The 18,315-nt window shown below is 40.9% G+C and overlaps 1 protein-coding gene across 1 annotated transcript in view; it reads right to left on the reverse strand.

The window, feature by feature from the left end:
- The window catches only part of PAIP2B (poly(A) binding protein interacting protein 2B), a 53,137-nt gene extending 35,043 nt beyond the window's left edge, over window positions 1-18,094 (reverse strand). Inside the window, exon 1 of the mRNA XM_082642006.1 lies at window positions 17,947-18,094. The gene's annotated coding sequence lies outside the window, so the exon portion shown is untranslated. The remainder of the gene's footprint in view (window positions 1-17,946) is intronic.
- Window positions 18,095-18,315: the final 221 nt, after the last annotated feature.

The raw sequence follows: 18,315 nt of genomic DNA on the forward strand, positions 1-18,315 counted from the left end.
AACACAGGGAATATTGCATCTCTTTTATAATAACTTTAAATAGAGTATAATCTATTAAAATTTTGATTCACTATGTTGTATACCTGAAACTAATATAATATTATAAGTCAACTACACCTCGATTTAAAAAAATTAAGTGTTCAGAACAGTGCCTTGTATATCGTAAGTAATCAGTGTTAACTTTTATTTGATTGTAATTAATAAGTCCCGATTTTACTATTTAACAGCTCACCTCCATAATTATGCATACATGTTTGCCTTTAATGGTGATTGTTGCTAAATTACCCTGTTACTGCTACTTAATGGAGCTCCCAGTTCTCTTCTATTGGCTCCAGAGATTTCTCTACTATTCCAATAAGATCGATGTCTGCATTACATTTGTTACCTGTAGATTAATAAAAGAATATTATAGGCTTCACTTTGGAAAAAAAGTTGCCTGGTGAGAATTGTGACTGACTCTGACACGAATCAGAAAATATTTGTCCTTAAGGCACAAGTTGTTTCAGGGTAGGGGTCCGGTAAGTAGATAGACTGTTACAGTTATTTTAGGGCAAGGGTCCGATAAGTATCCTGAGTTTCTGGCAGATGTTCTGGATGACTTCATCAGGTCAAAAGGTCAGATTCCATTCAGGCTGAGACGACACTTCACTAATGGCCTCCCAGCTCCATTTTTTTTTTTTTTTTTTTTTCCTGCGGTACACGGGCCTCTCACTGTTGTGGCCTCTCCCGTTGCGGAGCACAGGCTCCGGACGCGCGGGCTCAGCAGCCATGGCTCACGGGCCCAGCCGCCCCGCGGCATGTGGGATCTTCACGGACCGGGGCACGAACCCGCGTCCCCTGCATCGGCAGGCGGACTCTCAACCACTGCGCCACCAGGGAAGCCCCCAGCTCCATTTTAAAGAGCTCTCTTAGCGATACCGACTCCATTTTGATTTTCTTTCCACAGTGTAGAACATAGTTTCATATGCCATGTTATATTTTGCACTAAAGTAATTTATCTGTCTCCTTGTTTTACAAAGTCTTCTTTTACTGAGTAAATAAACCCAACAAATTTTCTCCATCATTTGGTGGAAGATCAAGGTGCAAAGGAGGTAGAATGAGTAGCTCAACTTTTTGGGGGGGTGGGGAAAGTATCGGGAGAACAGGTAGGATATGTATATGGAGATTTTAAAAACAAGTTCTGGGTCAGTCTCCAATTAGAATGACCTCATCCCCTCTGTTTCCACTTCATTTGTTCTCGGAGAAGCTGCATTGCCTTTAACAGAAAACAAGGAAGTAATCACTCTGCTAAGCGTTCCTATATTGACCTCAATACACAAATGTTCCATCCTTTCACTGGATGCAAGAAAAGTGCTTGCAAATAGAATGTTAACATGCTTGTTAAGCAATATGACTTGTTAGGCCTGAGCCAGGAACCAAAATCTGTATTTTGGCCTATTAACTGCTATAGGTGATTCTGATATACAGAAAGACTAAAGACTAAGAACAATTCCTCTAATACAGTGGCAAACACTACGTGGAATAGTACAAATCCCAATTTCCCTAATTCTTACATCAGTACAGTTGTTCGCAAATTGGTTTTTTAACAAAACATCAGTCTTGTGAATGCCCTTTGCAAAAAATTGAAAAAAACAACAACGGTGATTTCCAGTGGTTAGGGCTCTGTGCTTCCACTGCAGCGGGCACAGGTTTTATCCCTGGTCAGGGAACTAAGATCCCACATGCCGCATGGGCATGGCCAAAAAAAGAATCCATGGCCAAGTAAATTAACTGCTCTGAGAAGTCTTAACTACCAAGCATTTCCCTAATTAATTAATTGCCTTATTTATCTATTCATTACATTTTTATTCTAACTCACAAACTTTTAGAAACAATGCCTAGAATATTCTGTGATATTACTATTATCCTACTGGAAATGTACAAAACAGACATAAAATGCTCTCCATAAAGCATTTAAAGGGACTTTCAAAGGTAGAATCAACACTTGACTACAGTCAGTGGCAAGTTCTACTTCCCCAGGTAAAGTCCATCAATTGTCCTCCCAGGATAACATCAAGTGGTGGTTATCATAGGGACCTTGACTTCTCTATATACAGCTCCAACAAGATATTATATACTATTAACAGAGAAAGTATTGCAAACTGAATCTTTAGCAGATAACATTAATCAAAACATTCCTATGGGGCCTCCTTGGTGGCGCAGTGGTTGAGAGTCCGCCTGCCGATGCAGGGGATGCGGGTTCGTGCCCCGGTCTGGGAGGAACCCATATGCCGCGGAGCGGCTGGGCCCGTGAGCCATGGCTGCTGAGCCTGCGCGTCCGGAGCCTGTGCTCCGCAACGGGAGAGGCCACAACAGTGAGAGGCCCGCATACCACAAAAAAAAAAAAAACAAAAAAAAAAAAAACAAAAAAAAAACATTCCTATGTGCAAATTATTACACATGAAATATGTGTAACTTTCCTGAATAACAAAGGAAAGGCTTTTAAATGTCTTAGACTGATCTGAGGACAGTTTAGGTTGTTTTTTAAATGCGTAATAGTATTAGAAATGCCATGGGACTTCCCTGGTGGCACAGTGGTTAAGACTCCGCGCTCCCAATGCAGGGGGCCCGGGTTCGATCCCTGGTCCAGGAACTAGATCCTACATGCATGCTGCAACAAAGGAGCCAGCGAGCCACAATTAAGGACCCCTTGAGCCACAACTAAGGAGCTCGCCTGCTGCAACTAAGACCCAATGCAACCAAATAAATAAATAAATATTTTTTTAAAAAATTTTAATTAAAAAAAAAAAGAAATGCCACTATAGAAACCTAAATACAATCTCTGCCTAAGGTCTACCCCACCTCCATCACCATTTCACATTTGATTATACCTACATTCGAGTGAGTATTACTTGTTATTTGTTTTGGGAACAGTCTATTTATAACCTTAGACGTTTCTCGAGGGCAAGAATCAAGTCTTTTACACTTTCTAGTATGCTTTTATGTGCCCACTAGGTCTTCAATAAATAATTTGTTGACAAACTGCCATTTCTAGAATGCTGTATGCTAAATCTCATTTGCTAGGAAGGGAAGTCCATGCCTTCAGGGGCCTGGATTTGGGCTGAGCATTCTTCACTGAGTATCAACAATTATTCCCCACAGCCAGTGAAAATATCACTCAGGAATCTGTTTTTGACAGGTTAAATTACTTTTGAGGGGGAAAAAAATCCTAATTCTATTCTTCAAAAATACTTTACATGTTCTTATTTACAATTTGAGTGTTTAATAACACCAGGTGGCTACAACATTCTCTTCAGGAGCTGCAGGCTAGGTATAAAATCTTGCCATAGAGGATTACGTAAACTGGAAGAAATCCATACCATGGATCTCAACAAAAGTCACAAAAAAGGACCACATGCTCATTTTATTTGATATATTTCTAGAGAAAAGAATTGTCTTCCACAGCAAAGTGGGGGAAAAGGAGCTAAGTAGTCCAAATACATGTGTAATGAGGTAGAGAAAACTGTATTCACTGGAAGTCTTTTTAGGAAAGGTACCATTCAGGGTGGCAGAAACTCCTTGAAAATTAATTTGGGGCTTCCCTGGTGGCGCAGCGGTTGAGAGTCCGCCTGCCGATGCAGGGGACACGGGTTCGTGCCCCGGTCCGGGAGGATCCCACATGCCGCGGAGCAGCTGGGCCCGTGAGCCATGGCCGCTGAGCCTGCGCGTCTGGAGCCTGTGCTCCGCAACGGGAGAGGCCACAACGGTGAGAGGCCCACGTACCACAAAAAAAAAAAAAAAAAAAGAATGGAACAGAAACAGATCATGAATTGGGAAAATGTTTGAAGCAAGCTTATCCAGAACCTCTAAGGCAGTGGTCCCCAACCTTTTTGGCACCAGGGTTTCGTGGAAGACAATTTTTTCACGGACTGGGGCGTGTGGTGGGGGGGATAGTCAGGCAGTGATGCGAGCAAATGGGGAGCGGCAGATGAAGCTTCGCTCGCTCACTCTGCTCACCTCCTGCTGTGCAGCCCGCTTCCCAACAGGCCGCGGACCGGTACCAGTCTGCCGCCCGGGGGTTGGGGACCCCTGCTCTAAGGGAAAGAGAGGCTACCATGGGACAATTAAGTTACACAGAGGAAGCAAGTGATCTACCCAAATACCAGGGGAAAAAGATGAGAATAGAATAACAGCTCTTCCAAGTACTTCACTGACATTCTCTCTTAACCTTCACAGCAATCCTGTTGATATAGATGCTATTATTATCCTGGTTTTTCAGATGAATTCTCTGACATTCAGATATTTGTAAAGCAAGGTACAATCTAGTTGAGTGCCAGAATTGGGGCTTAAGGTTAGGTCTTTCTGTCTCCAAAGCCCACGTTCTTAGCCACTACCCTACTCTCACTCTTCCCACTTTAGTTCTAGAATGGATCTGATATAAAACTCTGATTTTTCTCAAATACTACAAATGGGAGTAGGGGAAGGAGGCTGAAGAAAAACGCTATTCAACAAAAGAACTAGGTCTTTGTAAGGAAAATACAAATAAGGATACATCACACGCTAGTGTGTTAAATCAAAATAAATTATTCCCTACCATAAACATACAAAGCTCCATTTAATTTGAAGCTTGCTGGCACTTTTAGGATGAGAAAGCAGACCTCAAATAGGTCTATCCTTACGTACAATTCCAAAATCCAAAAAGCTCTAAAAACTAAAAATTTTCCAAACACTTCATGTCAAAACTCAATTAACAGTAAAACTTGGCCTGAACTGATGTGAAGCTATATATAGCCTTAATTTACCTTACTTAGTGTGATACTCTTGTTTTGCTCAGAAATATTAATGTATGAGACTAAGGGTTCTGCACCAGACCCCCTCAGGCATTACATAACATACAGAGAAAGGATCTCTCTAAAATCTGAAAATTTCTGAATTCTAAAACTTATCTAGTGCTTCCCTGGTAGCGCAGTGGTTAAGAATCCCCTGCCAATGCAGGGGACACAGGTTCGAGCCCTGGTCCGGGAAGATCCCACATGCCACAGAGCAACTAAGCCTGTGCGCTACAACTACTGAGCCCGCGCTCTAGAGCCCGCACGCCACAACTACTGAAGCCCACGCTGCGCAACAAGAGAAGCCAGCGTACCACAACAAAAAGTAGTCCCCGCTCGCCGCAACTAGAGAAAGCCTGAGCACAGCAGCAAAGACCCAACGCAGCCAAAAATAAATAAAATATTAAATTAAATTTTTTTAAAAAGCATTAAAAAAATAACCTTATCTAGCCAAAGATTTTGGACCCTCTATGGACCTGTATTCCAAAGTATTTTAAAAAACAATTTCCAAAAATGAGTAGATCAGAGATACTCAATCTTTAGGATTTCACAGACTAGGAAATTTTCACAAGTATTTTGAGGAGAACATAAGATTGCAATTTGTTTTAACTAAATAAGGGTAATAGAAAACATCCTTATCAACATAATTTTACAAAGGGATATTTTAACATCCAAAAACATAGGAAGGCCTTAATTCAATGCAAAAAGCAATTCTTTGTATTAATAAATGCAATTTTATGAAAAACACTATGTGGTCCTAATTTTTTTACTTTTACCATGGTTGGTGAAAATTCACCTAGGACCAGCACTGGTCTGGTCTGAGGCATAGAGCCCAGCTGGCTACATAAAATTACTTCAGGCAGTTGTTAAAAATGCAGCCCCCAGGCTCCGTTCTAGCAGATCATGATTCAGAAGGTCTCGGGGTGGGACCCCCAAATCTATATCGTGCATTAGAACGCTAGTGGCTTGTTTCTGCTGTGCAACAAGCTTCAGAACCACTGGCCTGGTCTGTAGGATCTAGTTCTACTCTCCTTTTTCTCCTCCTAGTTCTCCTCTGTGGGGGTGGGAGCAAAACAGGAACGTTTCCAAGTAGGGAGTCTGCCCAACCTGCTGTGTATGACACCAGTTATTCCTCCAACAGTCGATGTTGAACCAGCTGGTCAACTTTAAAACCAAGGGTGTCAGCAGTGGAACAAAAGAAATTAGGTAGCAGACAAGTGAGAGAAACTTGTTGAAGCAAAACTCCTTCATGAAAAGGTGTGGCTTCCAGAGCTGAGGCCTAAGTTCAGCACAGGTATCTTTGTCTTAGTTAAAATAGTAACAATAATAACCATTTAAAAAATATATATGTGTATGTATGTGTATGTTATGTGTGTGTGTGTGTGTGTGTGTAAATGTGTGTGTATATCTATCTATTCCTTCATAGCTGTCTCCTGTATCCAGCTTCTGTGCCAAGTCTATGATTTTGGCCTTCATTTTTCATCTTCAGAGGGATTATAAGAATTACTAGAGGGCTTCCCTGGTGGCGCAGTGGTTGAGAGTCCGCCTGCCGATGCAGGGGATGCGAGTTCATGCCCCGGTCCGGGAGGATCCCACATGCTGCGGGGCGGCTGGGCCAGTGAGCCATGGCCGCTGAGCCTGCGCATCCGGAGCCTGTGCTCCACGACGGGAGAGGCCACAGCAGTGAGAGGCCCGCGTACCGCAAAAAAAAAGAAAAAAAAAAAGAATTACTAGTATTACCTCAAACGATGTAATGAAAATCACTAAAAAAAATAAAATAAAATCCATAGTATGCTTGATGTTTTATGAAGCAGACGATATTCTCCAACATATAAAATAATTTCAGTGAGTTCTCTCTTTCTTAAAAAGTTCCTCTTATTCTCTTAAATTACTGTTTAAAAAATGTTAAGGCTAAATATAGCTAATATCTTTAAAAACACAAAAGCTTTCAATTTAATAGGCACTCAAAGTTCTTTCCCAGTTAAAAAAAAATCAGGCCCTTCTAAAGCAAGGCTAAATGTTAAGTGGGAAAGACAAAAGGGACATATAAATAACCCCCATTCTCATGGGATTAATCACTTAATCTTATTTGACCAGAATCCCCTGGTCTCTAAGCTGTGCAAATGAAACAAAATTTCTCACTTGATATTTGGCTAGGACTTCCAATCATGAAACAAGAATTGTGTCATATCCCTGTATACTGCTCATTACCTGAACTCAAACACTATGCTGAGCAGCAGCAGAGAGTTGAATCTTTCATGATCTGCCCCATAACCTATGCACTTCTTATACTCCCAGACCAAATTTGCTTTCTTTTAGAACCAGATTTCTAGAATTTACAGTTAGTATAAGCAACTGGTCACAAAATTTAGTCCCTGGCCCAGCAGCATCAATTATCACCTGGCAACTTGTTAGAAATGCAAATTATCAGGCCCCAGCCCAGACCTGTGCAATCAGAAACTCTGGGTGGGGCCCAGCAATGTGGTTGTGAAGCACCACTGGTCTACAGCAAGTAGAAAAGCGTGTTTCCTTCTACAGGTCCAAAGCCAGGGGTACTGTATATCCTATCTTGATATGAAATAAAGACATCCGATTAAAAGACATACTCTCCTCACAGCTCCCACCCTCAACCCAATGTGTTTTATTTTAAATGAGTTAGATAACAACACAAGCAGCAATCAGAGATTTAGTCTGAAATAGATACTAACCAGGCATCAGTTCCCACCCAGCCTGACTTCATGCAATACCATTTACATCCTCTTACACCTAAAGTTCTAAAAAAGGATCTTCAAATATGTGCCTAATACACTTTAGTGATTCTATAATAAAACATCAACTAGGTCTGAAGATACCAAACTTACTAAAGAAGAAAAGTGGAATTATTTTCTACGTATTAGAACTGCATTCAACAGGGAGTTAAACTTCAGGATTTTTTTCACCTTTATATTTCCAAAGTTAATAGAATTAAACCAGAACACGCCATTCTTCAAAATCTTCTAGCTCCGTAGATTTTTACTGCATTACTTCTTGCTTTCTGTGGGGATAAAGCAGAGCCCTGGTGGGCACATTTAGTATATGTGCAACACCTCAGAACTAGACAGTTACATCTGGTACACCCTCAGATGGTGAGTGTAACCTCAGCACTAGCCTTGGTAGCAAAAAGACACTGAGAACACCACTATCAAACAAAAGTTCTCATTAGATAATTACACTGTTTTGCTTCTGTTTACACTGCAGTCACTATGTTAAAACTTCACTCCCCCTGATTTTATTTTATTTATTATTTTTTTTTGGTACGCGGGCCTCTCACTGCTGTGGCCTCTCCCGTTGCGGAGCACAGGCTCCGGACACACAGGCTCAGCGGCCATGGCTCACGGGCCCAGCCGCTCCGCAGCATGTGGGATCTTCCCGGACCGGGGCACGAACCCATGTCCCCTGCATCGGCAGGCGGACTCTCAACCACTGCGCCACCAGGGAAGCCCTCCCCCTGATTTTAATGCATTTTATTTTACGTATTTATTTTTGACTGCGCCATGCGGCTTTCGGGATATCTTAGTTCCCCGACCAGGGATAGAACCTGTGCCCCCTGCAGTGGAAGCACGGAGTCCTAACCAGTGGACAGCTAGAGAATTCCCGTAATGCATTTTAAAGGGTGGGCAAGACCAGTCTATAGTCCACAAAGTACCTACTTTCAAAAAGCAGGTAATCCTCATGCAACTGTTTCAGAACACAGACAAATGAAGAGAACCTTCTAATGATTAGTATACAGGTAACTCAACACATTAAACAGAACAAAAATAAGACAAAAGAAAATCACAGGCCAATTTCCATGTTACAAACATATAATTTCAAATAAAACAGGATCAAACAAAGTCAAGCAATTTATTTAAAAATTTATTTAAAATTAAAAAAGTTCTGATTAAATAGGGTTCAGCCCAGAAATGCAAGGATGGTCTAAAATTAAGAAATATGAAAATGTATTTTACCATATTAACAGGCAAAGGAAAAAAAAACTACATGAGCATCTCAATAGTTGGGAGAAATATATATATAATTCTATTTTTTTAAAGTTTATATGCATAAAAAAGGTCCAAAAAAGCAAAAAATAGAATGTTTTGGGTGGAAATTTTAAGATATTTTTCTTTATATTTTGTTTTCTGAATTATTATAAAAAAAGTGTGCTTTCTTTTATAATCAAGGAGAAATGCTATTTTCATTGATACATATTCAAATCTTTTCCTTTTCTTATTTTTCCTCATGTATGTATGTCACATATAAACTAGAGGGCTTGAATTTCCTGCCCCCTGAGGTAGATTAGACCACTCTGGGGATGTGCACTAGATAAAACTGCCCTACCTTCATTTTTTTTAAAGGTCCTCCTATAGCAACATGGAAAAAATACAATTAGATAAGTTTAGAAATACTAAAAGTGTAAATACAATTAAAAATAATATGTATGCATATGAAAAAATACTATAAGTGAACATGAAAAAGAAAGCAATGGAGCTGTTGAAGCAATGGGTACTGCCATTTGACAGTTTCAAATCGTTTCATTGTTCTCAAAATATTTTTTAAATATACAAAACTGAGTAAAAGAAGAAAAACAAGGCTGCCACTCCTTCCTGGGGCCTCTCTTCCAATCTTTTCTACTGTTGCTATGTATTCACCTGGTACCAAAGAGATGGGCAGCACCTCAGATCCCTTTTTCTTCCTTTTCTTAACTCCATTTCATTCATTCATTCACTCATTTTTTGAAAAGGTAATACAAAAACATGACTCAAAATTTTTTTTAATATATAAAATATATATGAAGGCATATGGCAAAAGCCCATTCCCACTCCTATTTCTTTCATTGGTTTCTTATATATCATTTCAGAATTTCTTTTGCAATTATAAGCAATGTATATTCTTATTCTACCCTTCTTTCTCTCTTCCTCATTCTTTTCACAACTATACAATATTCCATGATTTGGATGTTTCAAGGTTTATTTAACCAGCTCCTGCTGACACACTGGAGTCATCCTTTTCATGCTATTACAAACAATGCCAAGCATAACTATGTACATACATCAAGTTCATTTCTGAATGTGCCTTGCATGAAGCTTCTGAAGTAGTGCAGGATATTAGATTACCACAAGGTCCTACGTTCACCAGCCTGAGAAGTCGGCTCCTTTTCTTATTATAGTTCTCATTATATACAGCAATATGTAGCAAAAGACTTAACAATTCCTTGAACCAAGCAAATGTACTCTTAGGGGACTTATAAAAGTAAAGTGACTAAACAAAACACCCAAGATGAACCCATTTCTTTTAAATAATGCAGACACACACATCCATCAAATATATCCATCGAAATGTTAATCATCTCAGTATGGTGGATCTATGAAGTGCTTTGTAGCTTTTCCCTCCATTTGCCTATTAATGCTTTCTAATTTTACAATGGTAAATATGTATTATTTCCATAATACAAAATTAAAAACTAAAAATAAATGTTAATGAAAATTAAGTTGGATACATTCCATTCCTTCAGTCTGTCTTTTATTTGCATAGTGCCTCAGAGTTCATATGGTATGTTTATATGCATCATTTAATTCTTATACTAACCCTATGTACTTTCATTCTGTCAAAATGGGAAAGGAAGAAAAATGTAAACGGAGGCCACAGATGCTTAGACAGCTGTGCCCAAGGTCATTCAAATAGAAAGTTGGCAGTGACAAATCTCAAACATAGATCTTCTGACTTCAAATTCAGTGCACTATCAAAAACATGATCATTGTTTCCTTAATTTTAACAATACCTTGGGAGTTAATCACATAATCAGAATTTGACAGATGAATTAAAATTATACAGCAAGGTCATCAATTAATGCTCATATAACCAAATCTTATTGAAAAGAGAACATTGGCATACAACCCCAAAAATTCCAGAGTCAGAAGAGGGTGTGGATTTTCAGTATCCTCTTAAATAAATTACCCATCTGGCAAAATATGTCTAACATGGCCTAAAATGAATGAATAATAAAAGCAGCATTCTCTCAAGGTGGAAGAGTACCACTTCCAAAATGACCTCTGCCTCTGCCACCACCATGGACTCCTGCTCTAGTTCTGCAACGCCTCAGGGTGTCTCCGATCACCTTAGAGAATTTCAAAATATGAATAAGCCAGGAGGGTGTGATCATATAACAATTTTTTTTTTTTTAGTTTGGGACTTATTGACCAAGATGATGATATTTTGGCTAGAATGTATTCTTTCTCTCCAAATGTCTCTCCTTCTTTTCTATAAGATTATAGAATGGGCTTCCCTGGTGGCACAGTGATTGAGAGTCCGCCTGCCGATGCAGGGGACACGGGTTCGTGTCCCGGTCCTGGAAGATCCCACATGCCACAGAGTGGCTGGGCCCGTGAGCCATGGCCGCTGAGCCTGCGCGTCCGGAGCCTGTGCTCCACAACGGGAGAGGCCACAGCAGTGAGAGGCCCGTGTACCGCAAAAAAAAAAAAAAAGAAAAAAAAAAGATAATAGAATTATACATTATTTTACAGTGGACATGGAGACTACCGGTAAATCTTGGTTTGGTAAAAATATATTTTAATTCATCATTCCTCAAACTATGTTTCATGTAATCCTGTTCCAAAAGATGTTTGGGTATGCTGCAGGGGTGGGGATGGGGAGAGAAGCCATGGTTAAATACAACGTAGCCCTTTTGGAGAGCCATGCTTCACAAAAGACATTAATATAATAAAGGCTCTAGAGATGTCCTGCATTTCAGAAACCTTTGTTTAACCCAGTTTATTTTGACACAAAATTCTACTATGGCATAACTATTCACATCTTATGCTCAGAGAAACTGCTTGAATAAATGTAACTATTACCTGAATGCCCAAAACAGATATGGCAAATATGAATAATTCTTAAATCTTTCCTACCACGAATTATCTTCATAAAGTCCCTATTTTCAGTACAGTGCACCCCTACTTCTTTACCTACCAAGGCCCAGCTCAAATACCACCTCATTTGGGACTTCCCTGGCGGGCCAGTGGTTAAGACTTCGCCTTCCAATGCAGGGGATGCGGGTTCGATCCCTGGTCAGGGAGCTAAGATCCCATGTGCCTCGTGGCCAAAAAACCAAAACATAAAACAGAAGCAAAATTGTAACAAATTCAATAAAGACTTAAAAAAAATACCACCTCATTTGGGAAATCTTCCCCCAGTGTTCCATATCACGAAATACTCCTTTCTCCTGGTTTAGATAGCATTTTATTCATATCTCTATTACTTCACTTACATAATAAATCAGTTCATCCATCTGTCTCCTTGTTAGCTTGTGAGCCACTTGAGAATAAGTCTGATTACATTTTCAGCACCTTGAACAGTGCAGGACACATATGAACTTCATGATGAAGTAAACAATTTCACTACAGTGTAATAGTTCCCAAAAGTCAATATTTGTATTTTTAAACTGTTACTGATACCCTGCCAACAACTTGAGAATATTACACTTTCTCCCTAAAATTTGCATCCATTACTGAGCAGCTGTGGTCATAGTTAATTCAGGTGTGACAGGTCTTCTGGCCAAGCTCACTGATAGTTTTTTCCTGAGGTGATTTTTGCTTGTTTACTTTTTGTTTGTTGTCTTAATCTACCAGGAGCATACAGTAAACTTCATTATCTTTTTATATCTCTGCCTTTGCACCTGCTAGTCCCTACTTGGATTGCTGCCTCAAGGTTTTATTCACCTGGAAAACGTTCCTACTCATTCTTTAAGAATGAGCTTAAACAATACCTTCTCTGGGAAGCTTTCCTATCCTTCCATTCTTTTAGGAAGAGTGAGGGAATTCCTCAAGTTAGACATTTGTACATTTATTACCATGTATCAGGCACTGAACTAAGTGCCAAAGATAGGGGATGAAGATGTTAACCCTCCCTCATGGAGCACAGTCTAGTAAGGAAGACAGCCATGTGAATAAATAACCACACTACAATAATGTTAAATGCAATACCAAAAGGAATATCTATGCAATAGTTGACATGTGTCAGGTACTTTGTTAGGTGCTTTATTAGACACTGTCTATGACCATGTTAGATAGGTATCTGAATTGGACAGAAGTCCACAAAAAACTCTTAAGGACCACTCTATATTCAGTAGTTTTCTGAAGAAACTGTCTCCAATGGGTTCTTTTTGTATATGCTATGGTCTGTGTCATAGATAATACATGAAACTAATCCTACTTCTTTGGCCACAAACTCCTGGACCAGACTCAAAGCTCTAACTAAGAACAATCTACAGGTTGAAATTGAGGGAGATCACCTAGGATATGGCCTGGTTCAAAATTCTTCTCAACAGGGGTTCTCCATTTTAGAAGGTGACAAACCAATCCAATCAGATACTCTCTCTTAGGAAACACAAATGTTGGGTGAACAAAGTAAAAGAAGGTAGGTCTCCAGAGCTTAAATCCTATCCTAAATACTGCTAAGTTATTGTTCTATAAGGTTGTAAAAGCACTAGGGCCAAGGGACAATATGGTGGCTAAGATGCTATCCCATTCTAGTTTACATTAAACTCTCATCATCAAAAGTAATATGTGTCTCTTCCTTGCAACCCACAAGGGCCTAGCACATCAGATCACCACTTTTGAAATTAGGAAACAGGCTTTAAAAGTTCAACAGCTTGACTAAAGTCACTCAGTTGGTAGGTGGCAAAGGCAGAAATTAAAGACCAGATCAGTATGATTCTTCCAGAATATGCTGCCAGTTACGTGGGTAAATGGCCTCAAAATCAACAAATAACAAGTAGCGAGGCTCAAAAGAGTGTATGCACAGAGTAGAACAGAAATGTTCTGGAAATCAGTATGCTAGGGGATGTGAAATGGGAGGGACCACAAAGGGTTTCACCTTGGTCAAGTTAATCTCTAATTCCAAACTAGATCTCTCTCCTGAGCTCCAGACTGTTAGCTGTCTGTCTTTCTTATTCAAATTTAACATCTGTAAGGGCAGCAGCTTTTTAAAAAATATATATATTTATTTATTTATTTGGCTGTGTCAGGTCTTAGTTGCAGCACGTGGGATCTTCGTTGCCGGTGCGGGATCTTTAGTTGCGGCACATGGAATCTTTAGTTGCGGCACGTGGGATCTTTAGTTGCGGCATGTGGCATCTTTAGTTGTAGCATGTGGGATCTAGTTTCCTGAACAGGGATCCAACCCAGGTCCCCTGCATTGGGAGTGTGAAGTCTTAGCCACTGGACCAGCAGAGAAGTCCCGGGCAGCAGCTTAATCTCTAGTTTGTTCACCACAGCCTAAAACAGAGCCTGGCTTATAGTAAATGCTTAATAAATATTTGTTGAACAAATGAATAAGAGAACGAACTCTCAAAGAAGCTAAAGGCACATTCTACAGTGGATTGCAGGGAAAGTTACCATGAAATAGATTCCAGGGCTTATTTACAAGTACAGCTGATACTCCTTATTTGTGGATCCTGTATTTGCGAATTTGCCTACTTGCTAAAATTTATTTGTAACCCCCAAATCAGTACTGATGATGCTTTTGCAGTCACTCATGGACATGCACAGAGTGTCAAACGTTTTGAGTCACTCCGGAGCACGTTCCCAGCTAAGGTCGAACTAGGCAGTGCTGTGCTTTTTAGCTTCAGCTCTCATGGGGATGACTAAGGACACAGACAGTAGGGGGCAGTGCAGTGTAGTGCAGGAAGCTCTGGCTCATGGGCCAGTAGGGTCTGAATCCTAACTGTGGCACCTATTAGGGGTTGGCCTCAGGCAAGCCACTTAACACTTCTGCACCTCATTTTCTCTTTTGTAAAATAAAGAAATAGAATCTACCAGGATGAGTTGTATTTAGGATTTAAGATTAGATCTCTGTGAGAAATGAACATATTTTCCCTAGGAGCAATGGTTCAATATTCACTAATTTAGTGTTCTGCGTGATTTTATAGATCATAATCACCATGAATAATGAGAATCAACTGTAATTACTTATAACAAGGTAACAAAAAAGTACAGAAAATAATTATTTGGATGGAGGGTAGGCAGTGGGAGGCTTCAAGAAGATTTTGAAATAGAACCTCACCAGGCACATAAGACGTGGAAGAGGCTTTCAAGAAGAGAGAACAGTACCTACAGAGAAAGGCCCAGGTATGTGAAATAAACAGGTAGTTTGGGAAATGGCACTTTAGAAAGTCTAGAGCAGTAGCAGATGAGGACAGAACACGAGACCACAGTGCTTCTCTTTGCCCTGTACACACCTTATACTGCAGAAGCTCTCCCTCTGCATTTAATTCTTGGCTTACAGGTCTCTCTTCCATCAAACTATGAGCTCCTTAAAGACAAGGTCTCTAGAAGAAATCATAACTACAGTGCTCCAAATTTGCAAACGAGTAATTACTAAGCACAAACACACCTGAAAAGATTGAACTTTGGTTTTCAACTGCAGCCTTATACCAACTCACAATAGTGACCAACTCATAGGACTTTTAGTTGACGACTGCTAATAATTCTGTCATAATTTTTTTGTTGTTGTTCTAGACATCTGGCCATTTGTTAGTTTTAAGATCTTCCTCTTTTCAGTGTGATCTTCTGTATTAACAGGGCTCAAACATATGGTCCTTTAGACAATGCTGCCTCTTCAGAGTAAAGACTCCTTTTAATTCACTCTATTAGACTTATTTCTTTATATACAAGATACAGTCTTAACATAGTAAAATACAAGGAGGCATATTGATATATATGTCACAAACAGGATAAGGAAAACAATAAGAATTTTTCACAAAAGCTTGCAAAATTCTGGCCAAAACACAGTGGACGTGATGTTAAGCTCACTGCTTACATTTCCCCACTAAGAAGTAGGAAAAACAACTGCGATTTATGTAACGTCATGAAACTAAGCACAGTTAGAATCTACTAGGCTTTGTACACGTGTGTTTTCTTTCTTCCCTCTTCGCCCCCCCTGCACACAGGGCAAAGGACCTATCAGGCTTATCCCAGTACTTCCATTTCCTCCATCCCCTCAAGCAAAATCCTCACTGTCCAACATCTAAATTAATATTTTCAAAACTCTAAGTCTCAATCAAAACTGAATATGATGTTACTTTTCCCCCTTAAAATTCTTGGCATATTTTATTTAGGCACAACATAATTTATACTTTTATCTAGAAACATATGGCTACAACCAACACTATTGTAACCCAAACTGATATACTATGAAGGTGAATACAAATTCTCTGTGAAAGGGGAACAGAGAGTGCTGGAGAGTGCTGTTTTTAAACAGATTTAATGCTATATTATCCACAGGCTGGATGTGATCAAATCACATAGTGCCATACAGCTAAAGCATGTCCTATATTTCATGACAAAGTAGGGTGGTCAAGCCCTTACCTACACTGCAAACTCTAGGACACCCCAGTTAAGCTGTTTAAAGTATAATCCAATTCTATCTACTTAAAAAATAATAATGATACACTTTAAAATTTCTTGCTTCCAGTAAACCCTTCTCATTTGCATTTTAAAAAATTATCACCAAAACAACTAAATGGGACAGATTCTAGAAAGGATATAATGATCAATGCCATTTTCAGGAAGGGAAGAATGGATTACCATTAACAAAACCGATTAAAGTTCCCAACCTTGAAAAGCTCCCTGTACGGTGTATTCTGCCTCTCTTGCATTCACCTTCCAGCAGCCTGGAAGGGGCAAGTAGAAAATGTTACTTTCTATGAGAGATGAAGATGAAATGTAGGGGATGGGAGGGAGTAAAGGGCTCACTCGCTTAAGGGAAGGATGAAGACAAGTGGTCAAGGTCCCTAACTCAAATCAGGTGTTGGTGGGAATGTAAACTGATACAGCCACTATGGAGAACAGTATGGAGGTTCCTTAAAAAACTACAAATAGAACTACCATACGACCCAGCAATCCCACTACTGGGCATATACCCTGAGCAAACCATAATTCAAAACGAGTCATGTACCACAATGTCCACTGCAGCTCTATTTACAATAGCCAGGACATGGAAGCAACCTAAGTGTCCATCAACAGATGAATGGATAAAGAAGATGTGGCACATATATACAATGGAATATTACTCAGCCATAAAAAGAAACGAAAGTGAGTTATTTCTAGTGAGGTGGATGGACCTAGAGTCTGTCATACAGAGTGAAGTAAGTCAGAAAGAGAAAAACAAATACCGTATGCTAACACATATATATGGAATCTAAGGGGAAAAAAGTCATGAAGAACCTAGGGGTAAGACGGGAATAAAGACACAGACCTACTAGAGCATGGACTTGAGGATATGGCGAGGGGGAAGGGTAAGCTGTGACAAAGTGAGAGTGGCACGGACATATATACACTACCAAACATAAAATAGATAGCTAGTGGGAAGCAGCCGCATAGCACAGGGAGATCAGCTCGGTGCCTTGTGACCACCTAGCGGGGTGGGATAGGGAGGGTGGGAGGGAGGGAGACGCAAGAGGGAAGGGATATGGGAACATATGTATATGTATAACTGATTCACTTTGTTATAAAGCAGAAACTAACACACCATTGTAAAGCAATTATACTCCAATAAAGATGTTTAAAAAAAAGACAGCAAAAAAAAAAAAAAAAAAGAATGAAGGTTAGAGTAACGCGGGAACGCAGGGAGTTTAAGAAACGCAAATAATGCAGGGGGACCCTCGAATGGGGGAGGGACGAAAATGCACAACTCCTCCCCCTTCCCATCTCCGGGAGGAGGACGGCAGGAGGCAGCACGGGTCAATTTGCCTGGCAGTGTTGCACCCGGGCAGTAAAGGGACTCGCAAGCCAGAGACTTCAGTCCGAGTATTAGCAGGGGGCTGAGTGGGGGGGTCAGGGAAGTTGGAGGCGGGGGAAGAATAGCGCGCTGGTGCGGGGAGAAAGGGACTAAAGACCGCCTAGCGCCCGCGAGGGGCAGGGACTGACGCCGGCCGATGCCCCTTCTCGCCGAGGGCCACGATGTGGGACCCGCCGGCTCACCCTCCTCACAGGAGCTCGGGGAGGCGCGCCCCGCCCCTCACAGCCCCGACGGCAGCGGAAAGGGAGGCGCAGTGTGCCCCCAGAGCCGGGAGAGTGGCGCTTCCCGCAGGTCCCTCCCCGGCAGCCCGGGCGCCCGAGCCCACCTGGGCTGACCAGAAGCCCCTCCTCCAGACCGTACTCTGCTACTTCGAGAACGTGAGCCGTCGCCGCAGAGGTCGCCGTCGCCAGAACAGTCTCGGCCTGTAGTACCCAAGCGTGAGCCACAGCACCCAAGGAGCGCCGCTATCACTCGCTAGCTTACCTCTTACTGCACACTGGTCCTCACCCCGCCCCCGAACCCAAGCCATTGGTTGTTGGGCACCGCCCCATTCGTCTATTGGGCCAAAGAGGATGCCGCTCAGTCACCTAGAAGGGCACGTGTGCTGCTTATTGGTCTAAATGTGAAGCAGTTCCCGCCCACTCCCTCAGAAGTTCCAGCTTCTGATTGGTGTTAATGCCCGTCTTTTCGCTCC

Source organism: Mesoplodon mirus, assembly GCF_964341445.2.
Source record: "Mesoplodon mirus genome assembly, chromosome: 14".
Taxonomy (NCBI): Eukaryota; Metazoa; Chordata; class Mammalia; order Artiodactyla; family Ziphiidae; genus Mesoplodon; species Mesoplodon mirus.